This window comes from Chaetodon auriga, chromosome 2 (genome assembly GCF_051107435.1).
Source record: "Chaetodon auriga isolate fChaAug3 chromosome 2, fChaAug3.hap1, whole genome shotgun sequence".
NCBI lineage: Eukaryota > Metazoa > Chordata > Actinopteri > Chaetodontiformes > Chaetodontidae > Chaetodon > Chaetodon auriga.
In genome coordinates, this window is record NC_135075.1 from 22097846 (window position 1) to 22110721 (window position 12876).

Here is a 12876-nt window from a genome sequence, read left to right on the forward strand (position 1 = left end):
CAACAAACTGACAAAACAACTGATAATATCACAAGAAACAATCCCTAAAGAAGAGATAAGATAAAACTTACCATCCAATAAGCGTTCCCTAATACTGGTAACTGCCGATGTGATAACTTCATCAAAAATAACAATGATAATGTAAATGCTTTTGATTTCTACGCCTGCTCCATACAGTTTCTGTTCTCTTCTATTCTGTTTGTGGGTCTACAAGTTGAATTATTGATTTCTAGCCAGCGAGTCATGAAGTCCTTACTTGGGATTAACATGAGAACAAATATAACCTGCTTCTTACTCTCTCTCTCTTTCTCACCCTCTGCCCCTCTCTGAGTCCCCCCCCCCTCTTCTCCTGTTTCTCTCTCTGAGTCTCTCTTCCTCTGTTCTGTCTCTATTCTTCTGTTCTGCACCTCTCTCTGAACAGCCTCCGCACAACGGCTTTTTGGTACATCAGCGTCCTAACCCTCCTAACCCTGCTGACTGAGCCTCTGAGAGACTCCAGCTGGTTGTGATGGTGGGTAATCTGCAGCAGAAACCTCTCCCTCTCTCTTTGTCTAAGTCTCTCTCCCTCACACATTGTCACATTCTTGTCACTTAATGCAAATTTCTAAGACACTCTTTCTCTCTCTCTCTCACACACACATACACATACATGCACAGGCTGATTAACAGGTGAGCCACTTCAAGGAAGCAGTCATACTTGACATTTTCACCTTCTCCAAGAAAATTCATGTGAATACCAGCTTTGGACTTCATCACAGGCCATTGCGCTCAAGCATTTATTCATTTCCTCTGACTGTTGTTTTCTACCACTCATGCAGGGAATAAAAAAAAGTGGTACAGCATTCCCCTACTGCAAAACCATGGTGGCCCCGCTCATTCTTTGCACCGATGAAAATCAATGATTCAACAACGTACATACAACACTGCGCCGAAAACCACAATCTACACAATCTGCTGTAGAGACTCGCCGCTGAGGAGTAATGTTGCATATTGTGTTGAGGAATGCAAGCGAATATCGAAATTTGAAACAGGGCAGACAGCGGACTGCAGAAACCTCTGTTTGTCCAAGCCGTAAATGCCTTTAGCTCTGAAAGTTATGGATCCAGTTTGTGTTTGAACTCTGTGTTTGTTCTCTTTCAGAACACACAAACAAATGCGTGCATCGCTGTCTAATCTGAGCAAATGCATTATTACAGCCAAAATTATGAGGGTGTAAATTAAGGGAGAAGCCGCCAATCCACAGTATTTATCTGGACCCTTTTTTTTTTGTTTGTTTGAGATTAGAGATCACACCCTTTCAGGCTGATAGACACACATCTTCATGTCATCCAGCAGTAGATACTTAGAAGTATCAGAGAGGATGTGGTTTATCAGAGGAGCCAGGTCAAAACAAAATGCTTCCATTGGTGGATGCGATGATCGCCATAGTATTCTCTCGCTCTCTCTCTCTCTCTCTCTCTCTCTCTCTCTCTCTCTCTCTCTCCACCTCTTCATTTGTAGGTTCCCTCCATCGCCACCAGGGGCTTTCCACACCGCGCCGTGCCGAGAGCGGCTTGGCCGTCCCTCGCTTCTCGATACGGAGACTCCAGACGCGCAGCGCGGTGGCAGACGGGGCGCACAGAGCGTCTGTCCCTCTGATTTTTTTTGAACCACACAGGGGATCGTATAGCTTTCATTCCGGGAGCAGCGGCAAGTTGAATACCCGACATCACGTCCCTCTGCAACTTGTCAAGGCAACGGCGTTTGTTTCCGCCACCCGGTGACAAAGGTAGGACTTTGGGGGTGTTTTAATTTAATGGGAAAGTTCGCTGCGCCGTGGCTTGGTCTGGTTACATGCAACTCCGCTGGACTTGCATGATGCCTTTCGACATTGCACTGTAGGAGTTTTCTGCAATAGAGCGGGATTGCATAAGTGCACACACAGTGATTTTTGTGTGCTTGTGTTTGCGTGCGTGCATGTATGTGTATGAAGAGGCAGGATGAATGGTGGCTTTTCCAGCTGCACTTCAAGGCTGAACGTCACCACCTAACTTGTTGCCACTTGTAACATAAATTAAGATGCAGTGGGTAATTAGCAATGCGCAGGAGAGTAGAGGTGGTTCCGAAATTCGTGCTGAATGATTTGGTCATTAAGCTCGCCAACTGGAACGGATTTTAGGTTAGTGTGAAGTGAGAAATGGTGTCCGACGGGTCAGCTGTGATATGACTGTACACTGACAATTGCGTCGCGTAGATCTGCCGTATCAAAATCTCACTGAAGTCTGAGATTGGGCAGCAGTAGTACTCGGCGCATGCATTCCGTGTGGCACAGCAGTGGGAATGTAAATTCGGCAGGGTTAGGAATTTGCAGCTGCTTGTAATCAAGAGCATCAATATGAGTAAATATTCAGGCCAGCCTAATTGAAGCAACGACACCGCCGACTTTCATAAATGAAATTACAGGGCTAGATGACTGCACGCACCTCCTGCACAGTGGGATGCGTTTCCGAGGACTGCAGCCACTTGATGCGCCAGCAGGATGCATTTAGGGAAGTTGGATGTGTGCCACTGTGCACTAAAGCCACGTTGTTGAATGACTGAATGCAGACTTCCAGGCGTACAGTTTTATCAGGAAACAATGCATTGAATTGGCGTTTATCCGGCTTTGTGCTTTTCCCTCATAGATGTAGTTTGGGGAGATAAAAGCGTTTAAGTCTCGTTACAGAGAAGAAGGGTTGCGAATAACGGTCGCTCCTTCCTCTATTTTTAATTATATTTATCACTGCACAGCTCCACGGCAACATCAATTAGACCTACTTTAGGTTTAGTCATTTATATTTAATATTTGAATCATTTTTAATCCTCACGTGGATCTAATGGACATCCACAGATCTAATTGTGCACCACATTTTCTCAGAAATGATCCAAATTGTGAGCAGCATGCGTTTTTCCAGCAGTCACCGTCTTTGAATTCAGGTTCTTTCCTTTTCAACTGTTTGTGATTTGACGCCGATAATTTCTTTTATTTTGATTAACGCCACTTAGCCACCCAAATTATTTGTAGACATGACATTTAGATTTACTTCAGGTGACATTTGTGTAACTCATAAATAGTCACAGGTGAGACAGACAAATGCTCCGGCTCTCATTCGAGGAAAAGATTCATTGTGCTGTGATTTATCTCCAAGACAGTGTACCGCCATACATTCATCAAAACAACAACACTGATCGAATACCTTCCATCCCAACTTAATATTTGCTTTGCAGGGAGGCAGACCCTTCATCTCTGTGGTATCTGGATGAAATACTACCTATTCCCAACAGTCGGACTTGTGTGTTTGCTTCATATCGCGGAATATAATTTGTGACCGTGGGGTTAAACTTGGATATTACTGAGTGACCTTGGCTGAGGCTAGAAATGCTGAAGTTTACTCCTTTAGGGTGTCTGCGTTCTGGACTGTGTACAGTATGTGCTGGCTTGTGTATGTGTGTGTTTACGCAGCGAGAGCACCAGCATGCCTCGGTTTATCATTTATCCTGAGCTAATTGGTGTTTGGGAAAGTGAGAGAAATGCCTGTAGTTCCAATAGCCAATCAATGACTTTAATTTTCCAATTAGATTCGGGTCCGTGCAGGAATCTGTCAAAGAGGCAGAACCTCTGTGTGAGGACCGTGACCTTTATTGACCCTGAGTTTGGAAAATTGATTTTTGCAGGTTACAATAAAGGATGAAAATTGGTTAGTGTAGAGATCAGCAAAACTTAAAGCAGATTTAAGGAAGAGTTCACGCTTTAAGGGTCACTGTTAGCTATAAATCTGCCTGAGTATGTTATTATTATCTTTATTCATATTCTTATTGTTATAAACAATGCAATCAATGCAAAGAAATGATACCTTAGGAGGGTGTTCGTATAGTATATATTGCTTTTTCTGAAGTAAAAATATCAGAAGGCATGGTGTGCAAAACCCTCGTGAACTGCTGACAGTCGTGAGTTTAAAACCTGATCAGGGTGCTGTCAAGTTCTCTGCCATGCTGGGATAAAATGTCCAAATCTCGTCAAATTGACACATATGTGCACACACACAACACAAATGTCTTCACTGGGAGGTGATACAGAATACAAAACCTTTTTTTTCCGCGAGGGGAAAAAAAAAAAGGAAAAGGAATAAATTCACCACCCTGCTGTTCATTACAGACGCGTATCTGCTTTGTATCCTGGACTCCTCATTTATTCAGCCGGTGGTCTAACCAGCGTGTACATTACAAGGGCCATGTAGCAGTAACCCAGATGGCAGAATGGGCTGATTGTGATTTATGTACCAAAAGTGAATGCATTACTGTGGGCTTGTGGAGTCAGTGCCAATTCCAGGCAGGCGTATTCACACATTTTTCAACACGCACACACAAATGCACGCACACACACGGAAGCACACAAATCATAGATGCACAAAAACGGAAGCTTACATACAAAACTTTGCTAACAGTCGTGTGCGCATACAGTTAAAGTTCTATCTCTCGCGCTCGTTTTTACCTCCATCTCTCTCTCTCTCTCTTTGTCTATCACACGCACACACACACACACACACACACACACACACACACACACACACACACACACACAGAGCCCTCCTGAAAAATCGTTAAGATGAAGCAGTCCACCGTCGTGAGACATTGATTACCGTTTACCAAGCTGGAGCATAACTGTTGTGTGCAAAGGAGAGATGGCTTGGATAGACGTAGAAGGAGGAGAGAAGGGGGGGGGGGTAGAGGGAGAGGGAGAGAAGCTAGAAGCTGATAGATGGAGGTTCTGTGGCAGTAAAGATGACAGATACAGGGGTAAACCGGGGGATCTTTATGGCTAACAGAGGGGGGACAGATTAGGCCAACTAATTGATCTGGACCTGTGGTTAGGTGCCTGGTTCATTCTCAGCACGCCCAGTACACTCTCTCTGCTTTTCTCTCTCTCTCAAACACGCGGACTTCGACACACACACACACACACATTTTCACAGTCACACCCCTCAGCACTCACACCTGCTGTCTTGTCGCCGGTCAGGGACGGTCAGCCCTTAGTCACTTCATTACCCCCTCCGGGCAGGGACTGCATCAGCCATATTAACTCTTGAGCTCTGTGATGGAATCGCTAGGTAGGAGGAGGTAGAGAGCTGAGGGCTGTGGACAGGCTCCACGCTTGATTTTCCAGCCCTGTTTGCACCTGATTTCAAGGAGAGGGTTACAGGCAACACTTTGATCCAACAATTTTAGAGTTCTGTGGCTTTGCTGAGGAAACTCGGCTAGTTTTTTAATGCTTTTGCTTGTGGTGAAACAGGTTACTAATACAGTTTTTTTTTGTCATTGTTGCAGCAGTGTTAGAGGTTAAATTGTTGTGAGACTGTGTTGGAGCAAGAACTCTTCCTGGAGTCCACATGCTGTTCAGCTTATCATCATCATGGTTTATCACCAGTCATTCAAGTGGAAAAGAACAGGAAGACATTTTAGAGTCTAAGTTTGCTTTCTTGTAGAGAGAAGATTGATATTATTCTCAAGCGTATACGGTAAATATACGATGAAGCCAGAGCCAGCAGGCGAGAAGCTTAGCTTAGCCTAGCTTAAAGACTGGAAGCAGGGGAAAACAGCTTGCCTGGCTCTGTCTTCATAACTGCACTTCTAAACGTTATTTTTTAATTACCACATTATATATCATTTGTTTAATCTGTACACAAACAGACATAAAAAAACAAAAGATTGTGCTTTTGCAGGGAACGCATGCTGGAACATGTTAATTAGGAAAATTTAGAGGTATGTAGCAGATTTTTATTTATTTTTTTTTAAATGTTGGTTTGGGGCAAGGCAAGCTGTTTCCCCAATGCTTCCAGTCTTTTTATTAAGCTAAGCTAATCGCCTGCTGGCTCTAGCTTCATATATGGAGTGCACACATGAGGGTGGTATCAATATTCTCATCTAACTCTCAGCAATAAAGCATCATGACGCTACTCTCTAATTCTCTAAATGAAAGTTATCATTTGAAATCTTTTAAAATATTCATAAAAACAGTTTGGTGCTCGTTTAGTACAGCATGTCAGCAGTAAGTCACTGACAAATTGTGTGATTTTTCAGTCCAAACATAACCATGGTGACACCAAATGCCCACCATATTTGTTATGTTCATGTGGCGTATCAGATGGGGGCTTTGATCATTTTATATTTACATTTGAAAGCAGCTCAGACATTTTCCTTTTCAGACCGAAAAACTGGGACATTTCACTGGTTCGACTTTTAAAGGTTACAAGCATAAGTCTGTAATTCCTGATCAAAACCGCAAAGAACGAAGCAACAAGAGGAAAATGGACGCTAACAAGATTCAGACAGCTGTTGAGTCCATCTGTCCTTATGATGCAGTAAAATCTGTTGATAGGGGATCTCAGCCACTTCAGGCCGAAGAGGCACTATTGAATGGAAAATTTGAACTAAATCTGAACTTTCAGTTGTACAGTAAATGAAGTCAATGAAGAAAGGACATTTAGGCAAACTAATGCGATTGCTGAGCGATGGAAACAGTTCTTGTACCATAACTCTAAGAGAGTATATTTGGATAGAAAAGAAACATTGTTCTGTGGGTCTTGACATTCAGCCTCCTGCCAGCATCAAACGCATCATGATTTTACTTGAACGTGTGATTGAACTCAGTGATTTACATTATGTGAATTTTTGTCCTATCGTCTGATCCTGTGATTCAGAAAACCTGCACATTTGCAAAGTAAATGGCTGAACGTATCAAGCTCTCCTCTGGGACACAATGATACAGTAAGCCATTGTGGTTGCGATGATGAACATATTGCTCTTGATGTACAGTATGCCACAGCTGCTGCTGCTTGAAGAAAGGTATTTCTTGTTCAGCTCTGCTATTGTGCTGTTGTTTGTTCCTCCGTCTTTCTTCCTAACGTGCATGATTTCCTGGAGGCAGGATTCCATCTGCGGTGATGGGATCCAGGTAGTCAATCTGCGGGTCTAGGTGTGTGCCTCTTGCACTGGAGTGGGAAGAACAAGTGCTTTGTAAACAGGCAGTTCTTCACCTGGATGTCACGGTTCACAAAGACTCCTCCACGGAGTCTGGCATAACCCCACTGGCAGAGCTTATGCGGTGGTGTATTTCTGCGTCAGTGTCGGCTTTGGAGGGATGAAGGCTGCCAAGGTAGGGAAAGCCATCCACGTTTTTGAGGCTGCGATATTTGATGCGTATTGAGACACACAAACGCAGTGATTCACCGCACACATGCACGTTTGTGCACAGATATAAGGGGATTTTTTTGTGTGCAATTGATTAAAATGAACAAAGGATTAGAGGCTGTGTGAAGAAGAATAAGTTATTATCATATTGTTTTGTTTGCTCTTCTCAGATTTATGCATGCAGCCCGGTATGAGAGGAGACTTTGGGGTCATTTTAATAAGTAAACACTCAATCGGCAAGTGACTGTAATGTCAGTAAATATGAGTTTCATTCTGTTTGACAGGGGAGGCTCATGTTTTTTCAGCTCTTGTCTCATCTACGATTATCTACTGGCAGTATAAGGTGACATTTTTGCAGAGTGAGGATGCTCATTGACAACGAGTGCCCCTGAAATGAGATTTGTGATGGGCTGTCAGTTTCAAAGACTTACAGAGTGACTCAGGTAGGGCCTTAACAGAAAAGACTGCTCTCTGTGCATTTTACTTGGCCTGCAAACTAGACCATGAAACACTTCATTATTTGAGAAAAGCCTATTTAATGAGTTAACTTGATTCAGTAAGATAAAAGCTCAATTGTTTTTAAAAAATAAAGCGGCAAACATGAGTTCCAGATCTTTTACCTTTGCGACTGAATATTTTATGAATAGTGAGGATGGCTGAGTATTTCCGTGTTTTTATCCGAATTGTTCCCATTTGAGCAGCTGTTTTATATTCATCTAGTAAACACAAAAGCGCAGCTTTGTGGCTCAGTAGTTAGAACTGCTGCTCAGAGAAAGACGAATCCACACTCCTGGGTTTCCTCCAGCTGCCCCATTTACCTGCCATAGTTCAAATTCATGCATGCTAATTTGATTGGAGACCACAGGTTGTGCATAGATGTGAATGTGAGTGTAAGCGAGTGTCTGTCTGTGTCAGTCCATCTGTGAACTGGCAACTTGTCAAGGGTGTTTTCCAGCCTTCTGTACAATCTATGCTGGGACCGGCTCCAGCACCTTGTGACCCTGAGTAGGAATAAGCGGATAAGACAATGGATGATGAATGAGCAAACATCAATACAGAATTTGTGTATTTGTGTGGACTCCAAAGCTTTTCATTCAGTGTCGGGTAATTCAGCCTAGCAACAGACAGTTGGCTCCTGTGAGTGGCTCACACTGGCTTTGGCGACTTTTCTTTGTCTTCTCCATCTTTTTCTCTCTCTCTCTCTCTTTCTTGCCTCTCTCTGACATTTTAATCTTGGGGCTGATGAATAGTTCAAACATAATGAAGTTTGCTGTGTTACATGGAACTGATTGCGAAAACAGTTATATTTTCTTTGTCTGGTTTCTCAGAGAATACAGTATCTAATAAGTGACAATAAAAAATGAATGAGTACACATACAATAATGTTGATGTGAAGTGAAATTGGTATTATTGTATAGTGTCACACATACTAGTTGTTAAAGCAGTGGTGGATTTATATAGCTGTCATTATGTAGTAAACATATCAGTAGCTTTATAGACTGCAATAGTAGCTCATTTACACTTTCGGCTTTGCGGCTTGGGAGATGATGAATAGTATTGCTAACATTATAATAAGTATTTGCATAATGTAGAACTCATACGGTTACAATATTGTACTGATTCTCGCACTGTTCTAATCTATGACAGTAGCATCGTATCTGCACCGACAGAACAGCAGGTGTGTGGTAAGTGGCAGCTTTAAGAAATGTGTCTGCTCGGATATCACTTCCTCCGGACAAAGTAATAACTCTTATTACAGCCCTTTTAGTGACTCCTCAGGAGTGGAACTAAGTTGTTTTCCAATGTGATGCAGTTGGCACCTTGCAGAGGCATAATAGAAAAGACATCCTTAAATAATTGTGGTTAAAGTGATACGGCGCCGTTGGAGCAGATCTCTGTCAGGCATGAGAAAACGAGCCCCTTATAAAGTATGATATGATGCAAAAATTACAAGTTTGATTGTGCAGCGTAATTTTCCTCTGTGGAAACGGGGTAGATGATTGAACAGCTGAGGTATGAGTGCAGGGTATGGGTTCATAAAGTACTCCTTGAAGGTTTTTCTTCTGACTGCCACCCAGTAGCACACATACACAAACACCAAAAAGGATACATTTTTAAAGTTTTCATGTGTTTGCTGAATTATGCATTAAGAACACACTCTTGGGGATTGCTGTACAGTCTTACTAATGGTATTAGCTTTTGCTGGGTAAAGCGTGCTTACACACACTCATGCAAAAAATAGACACACACACGCCGATGTACACACAGAGAAGTGCGTGAGCATGCATGTACAGATACATCATGCACATTTAGTGTAGAGTAACACAGCGAGCTTCAGTGCTGAAAGGTTCAAAAATTTCTTCTCTTGTGAAAACATTTCCTGCTTAGGTATAAATTTGCCAACTTTAGCATGCAGTGGTTTGAACTCTAAACTAACCTTCTCTAAATAAATACCATTTATTGCCTTCAGTAGGTGTAAATATGCAAGAAACATCTCCACGGTTATCAATATGACTAGTAATTTGAAAAAATTAGCGATCATTTATAAGCCCCTTTAGTCTGCGGCCACCCTTCAGGCTTTCCTGTGAGATGGTACCAACATGCACTGAGGTCAGTCTGCTTGAGTAATCACCCTGCATCACAGATTATGGTCAGGAATCCATCAATTGAGCTGCCTGTGCTGAACAACAAGGCCTTCAGCTCAGACAAATACCTGATAATGCTGAGTTATGGCTCATTTTTCCGTTCAATAGGAAAAGCATAATCTTCACAATGCCTCGTAATGGAACAGAATTCAATAATATCCCCCAGACATGGACCCAAGAGGGTCTGAAAAAAAGCTGTATTGTTAAGAAGTCATGAAACTTTGACATAATCCTCATGGCTCCCTTGGAAGTAGGCAGTGAGGAACTTAAAACATAAAACTCAAACACCACTTATTCAGTGCTATCTCAAGGCACTAATTGTGCTGTGAGTGTTTGGCTTCTCAAGTGACAGTGAAGAAATCAATGCTACAGGAGCTGGTTGCAGTGTTACCAATATTAAACTGAATGAATGGAAACTGATGTTCAATGTGGAATATTTTCACACTGTTTGAATGGACATGTTGAATCTGCTCGTCTCGCCTTTTTCTTCAGTCAAGGGTAGAGGTGGACGACAGGGCCAAAATCTCCTATCGCAGGATATGTAATTTTATATCACGGTAACAGTGTATAGTAATTGTTTTGTACATTCAAGTAAGAAATGCTTTAAAATAACCATCCCATACTTCATCATATTTGATTATTTTCCTCTTTTCTTTGGAACTTCCATACGAACAACAACAACACGTTCAGAGTTCAAAACACTGAAACTAACTTTCTTTCAAAATGGAGGCTTTAAGGTCCAAATGAGAACAACAGAGATGCTACAGAGGTGCCTCCATGTCACCAACTGTCGCTCTCAGGTCACATGAGGACGTGGTAAACAGTCCTGCTGCTCAAACCATGTGACCTTGCTAGACATCATACTGCTCGCCCCGGATATATAGCAGAGACACTAAAGCTGTTTTCTCATATGGTGTCTGCAGTTTCAGGTCTGGACATTGTCCAGAGTTGTCCTTTCACACATGTAGCACATTTGTCCGTGTCACACGCATTCTCACTTACAGGAAATACTCCATTTGGTTTGGCTGCGAGGTGGCGGCTGGGTAGAAAGCGCTGGAGGAGGAGTCATCTGATGACTGTTTTTTGTATTTGGATGCATCCACAATGTCAACAAAAGAGTGGAAGGCAGTATACAGGAAAGCAGAGAAGAGTATGCTGCAGCTTCGCTCTGTGCAACGTCAGAAGCACGGCCTCTCGCTCGCCGTGTAGCAGGGTAGCAGTGCAGACACTGTGAATGACGGTGTGTGCATACGGCTTAAGGGATAGCTCCCACAGTGGAAACGGTATCGCCAGATCTCTGCCAGTGGACATGTTTATGCCATACCACACAGTGTGTACCATCACACTTCCGAACCCTAGTCAAGGACTTTAAGATAAAATGCTCAGCTCCTATGTTATAACACTGCGCACATTACTGCATAAGACGGCCTTTTCTTTTGTGTCATCTCTCTGTCTGTTCCTGTATCCGTGGTCTCTCTTTCTTGTGCACTCAGTCTCCCTCTCTCGCCTCTTTGACTTGCTTCATAAATCCTCCTCAGTTCTCCCTCTTTTCATTCTGTCTGTATCTGTGGTTCACAGTGGTGTGTGAGAATTGTGGCCTTACATCCATAAACATTTGATTATACTTATTTCTGTGTGCAGTTTAGATGTTTTCTCCATGTGTGCATAGGTTTCCCACTGCTGCTCCAATTTCTTCCCACAGTTCACATACAGGTTAGATGGAGGAAATTGTAGGTATACACATGTTTTCTGTCCAGTGCATGCTGGGATAGGCTCCAATCCCACAAATCCTAAACATTATAACTTGTTTAGAGTATGGATGGATGTCGGTTGTTTCTGCTTCTCTTTCTTGTTTTTTTTTTTTTTTTGGTCTCTTGCAACAATCTGCAACAGTCTCAGCTCTGCTGAGCCCAGACCATCATTTGTCTGCTTAATGACCACTGAGGTGCCATGTTGAGTCATAGTGATGACATATTAAGGTTTATTCCACTGCCCAATTTAAGCCCTGGTGAAAGAGCGTGGCCCATAATTTCTTCTTCCATTTAACCGCTGCAGGTTTTCCCTCCTCCTTCTAACATAGCCATCTAAAAATGTAAAGGGCTTACCATCTTTGTGTGCGTACTTGAAGCCATGTCCTCTGAAAAAACAAATGAATGAATTGAATAAATAAAGCATAACCAAGAAATTTCAATCAGAGTATCACCAGATACACATCATCAGGAGCCTGGAGCTGTTGAGTGTAACTAGCTTTCCTCGTTTCTGAGTTCAAATCAAATCAAATCAAATCAAATCAAACTTTATTTATATAGGCATTTTCATACAAATAAAATGCAACACAAAGTGCTTTCCAACAGTTAAAAACGTTGTAAAGGAAAAACAGAGAAAACCCACTCATAGGTGGAATATGAACAGGATTAGATAGAATCTCAGAAACTGTATTAGTCCCATCCCACTCTGGAAACCTAACCAAAGCTAAGACTGACGCAGGTTTGATTCCACAATAACTTATTAGTTTATTTCAAAAAAACCTACAGTTAGGGAATCACACTGTAACCATGTGAACTAGTTACACTGTCTTGTTGTTAAATTTCTTATGGTTGACAGAATCATCAAAATATATGACAGTATTGCACCTTTTACACATCACACATTCAGTGGCATCACTTGATATTTTCCAAATGTATACAGTTAAAAACATCGGTGAACAATATGCAAAAGGTTTGATCCATCAGTAGTTCGTGTCTGTAAAGCTCACACAAAATGTGACAGCTGAGTATTAACAATGAGAATGATGACAAGCTGGCCTCTAGATGTGAATCAAGCTGTTTTATTGTTGCCATTTGATCAAATGGGGCCATACGTTGTGAGTTATCCCTGTCATCGATCATGCTGCCAAATGTCGTATTTCTTTATCATCTTCCACAGTCAAGTGCTAAAAGAATACACACCTATTGTCTTTATAATGGACAGCCTCATCTCAGACTAAAGTGCAGAAAATTGAGAGATTAGCACTTAACGAAAGGCA

The 12876-nt window shown here is 42.2% G+C and overlaps 1 protein-coding gene across 1 annotated transcript in view; it reads left to right on the forward strand.

Moving 5' to 3' along the window:
* Positions 1-1496: 1496 nt before the first annotated feature.
* cdh22 (cadherin 22) overlaps positions 1497-12876 on the forward strand; it is a 154792-nt gene continuing 143412 nt past the window's right edge. The window contains exon 1 of the mRNA XM_076740980.1: positions 1497-1768. The gene's annotated coding sequence lies outside the window, so the exon portion shown is untranslated. The remainder of the gene's footprint in view (positions 1769-12876) is intronic.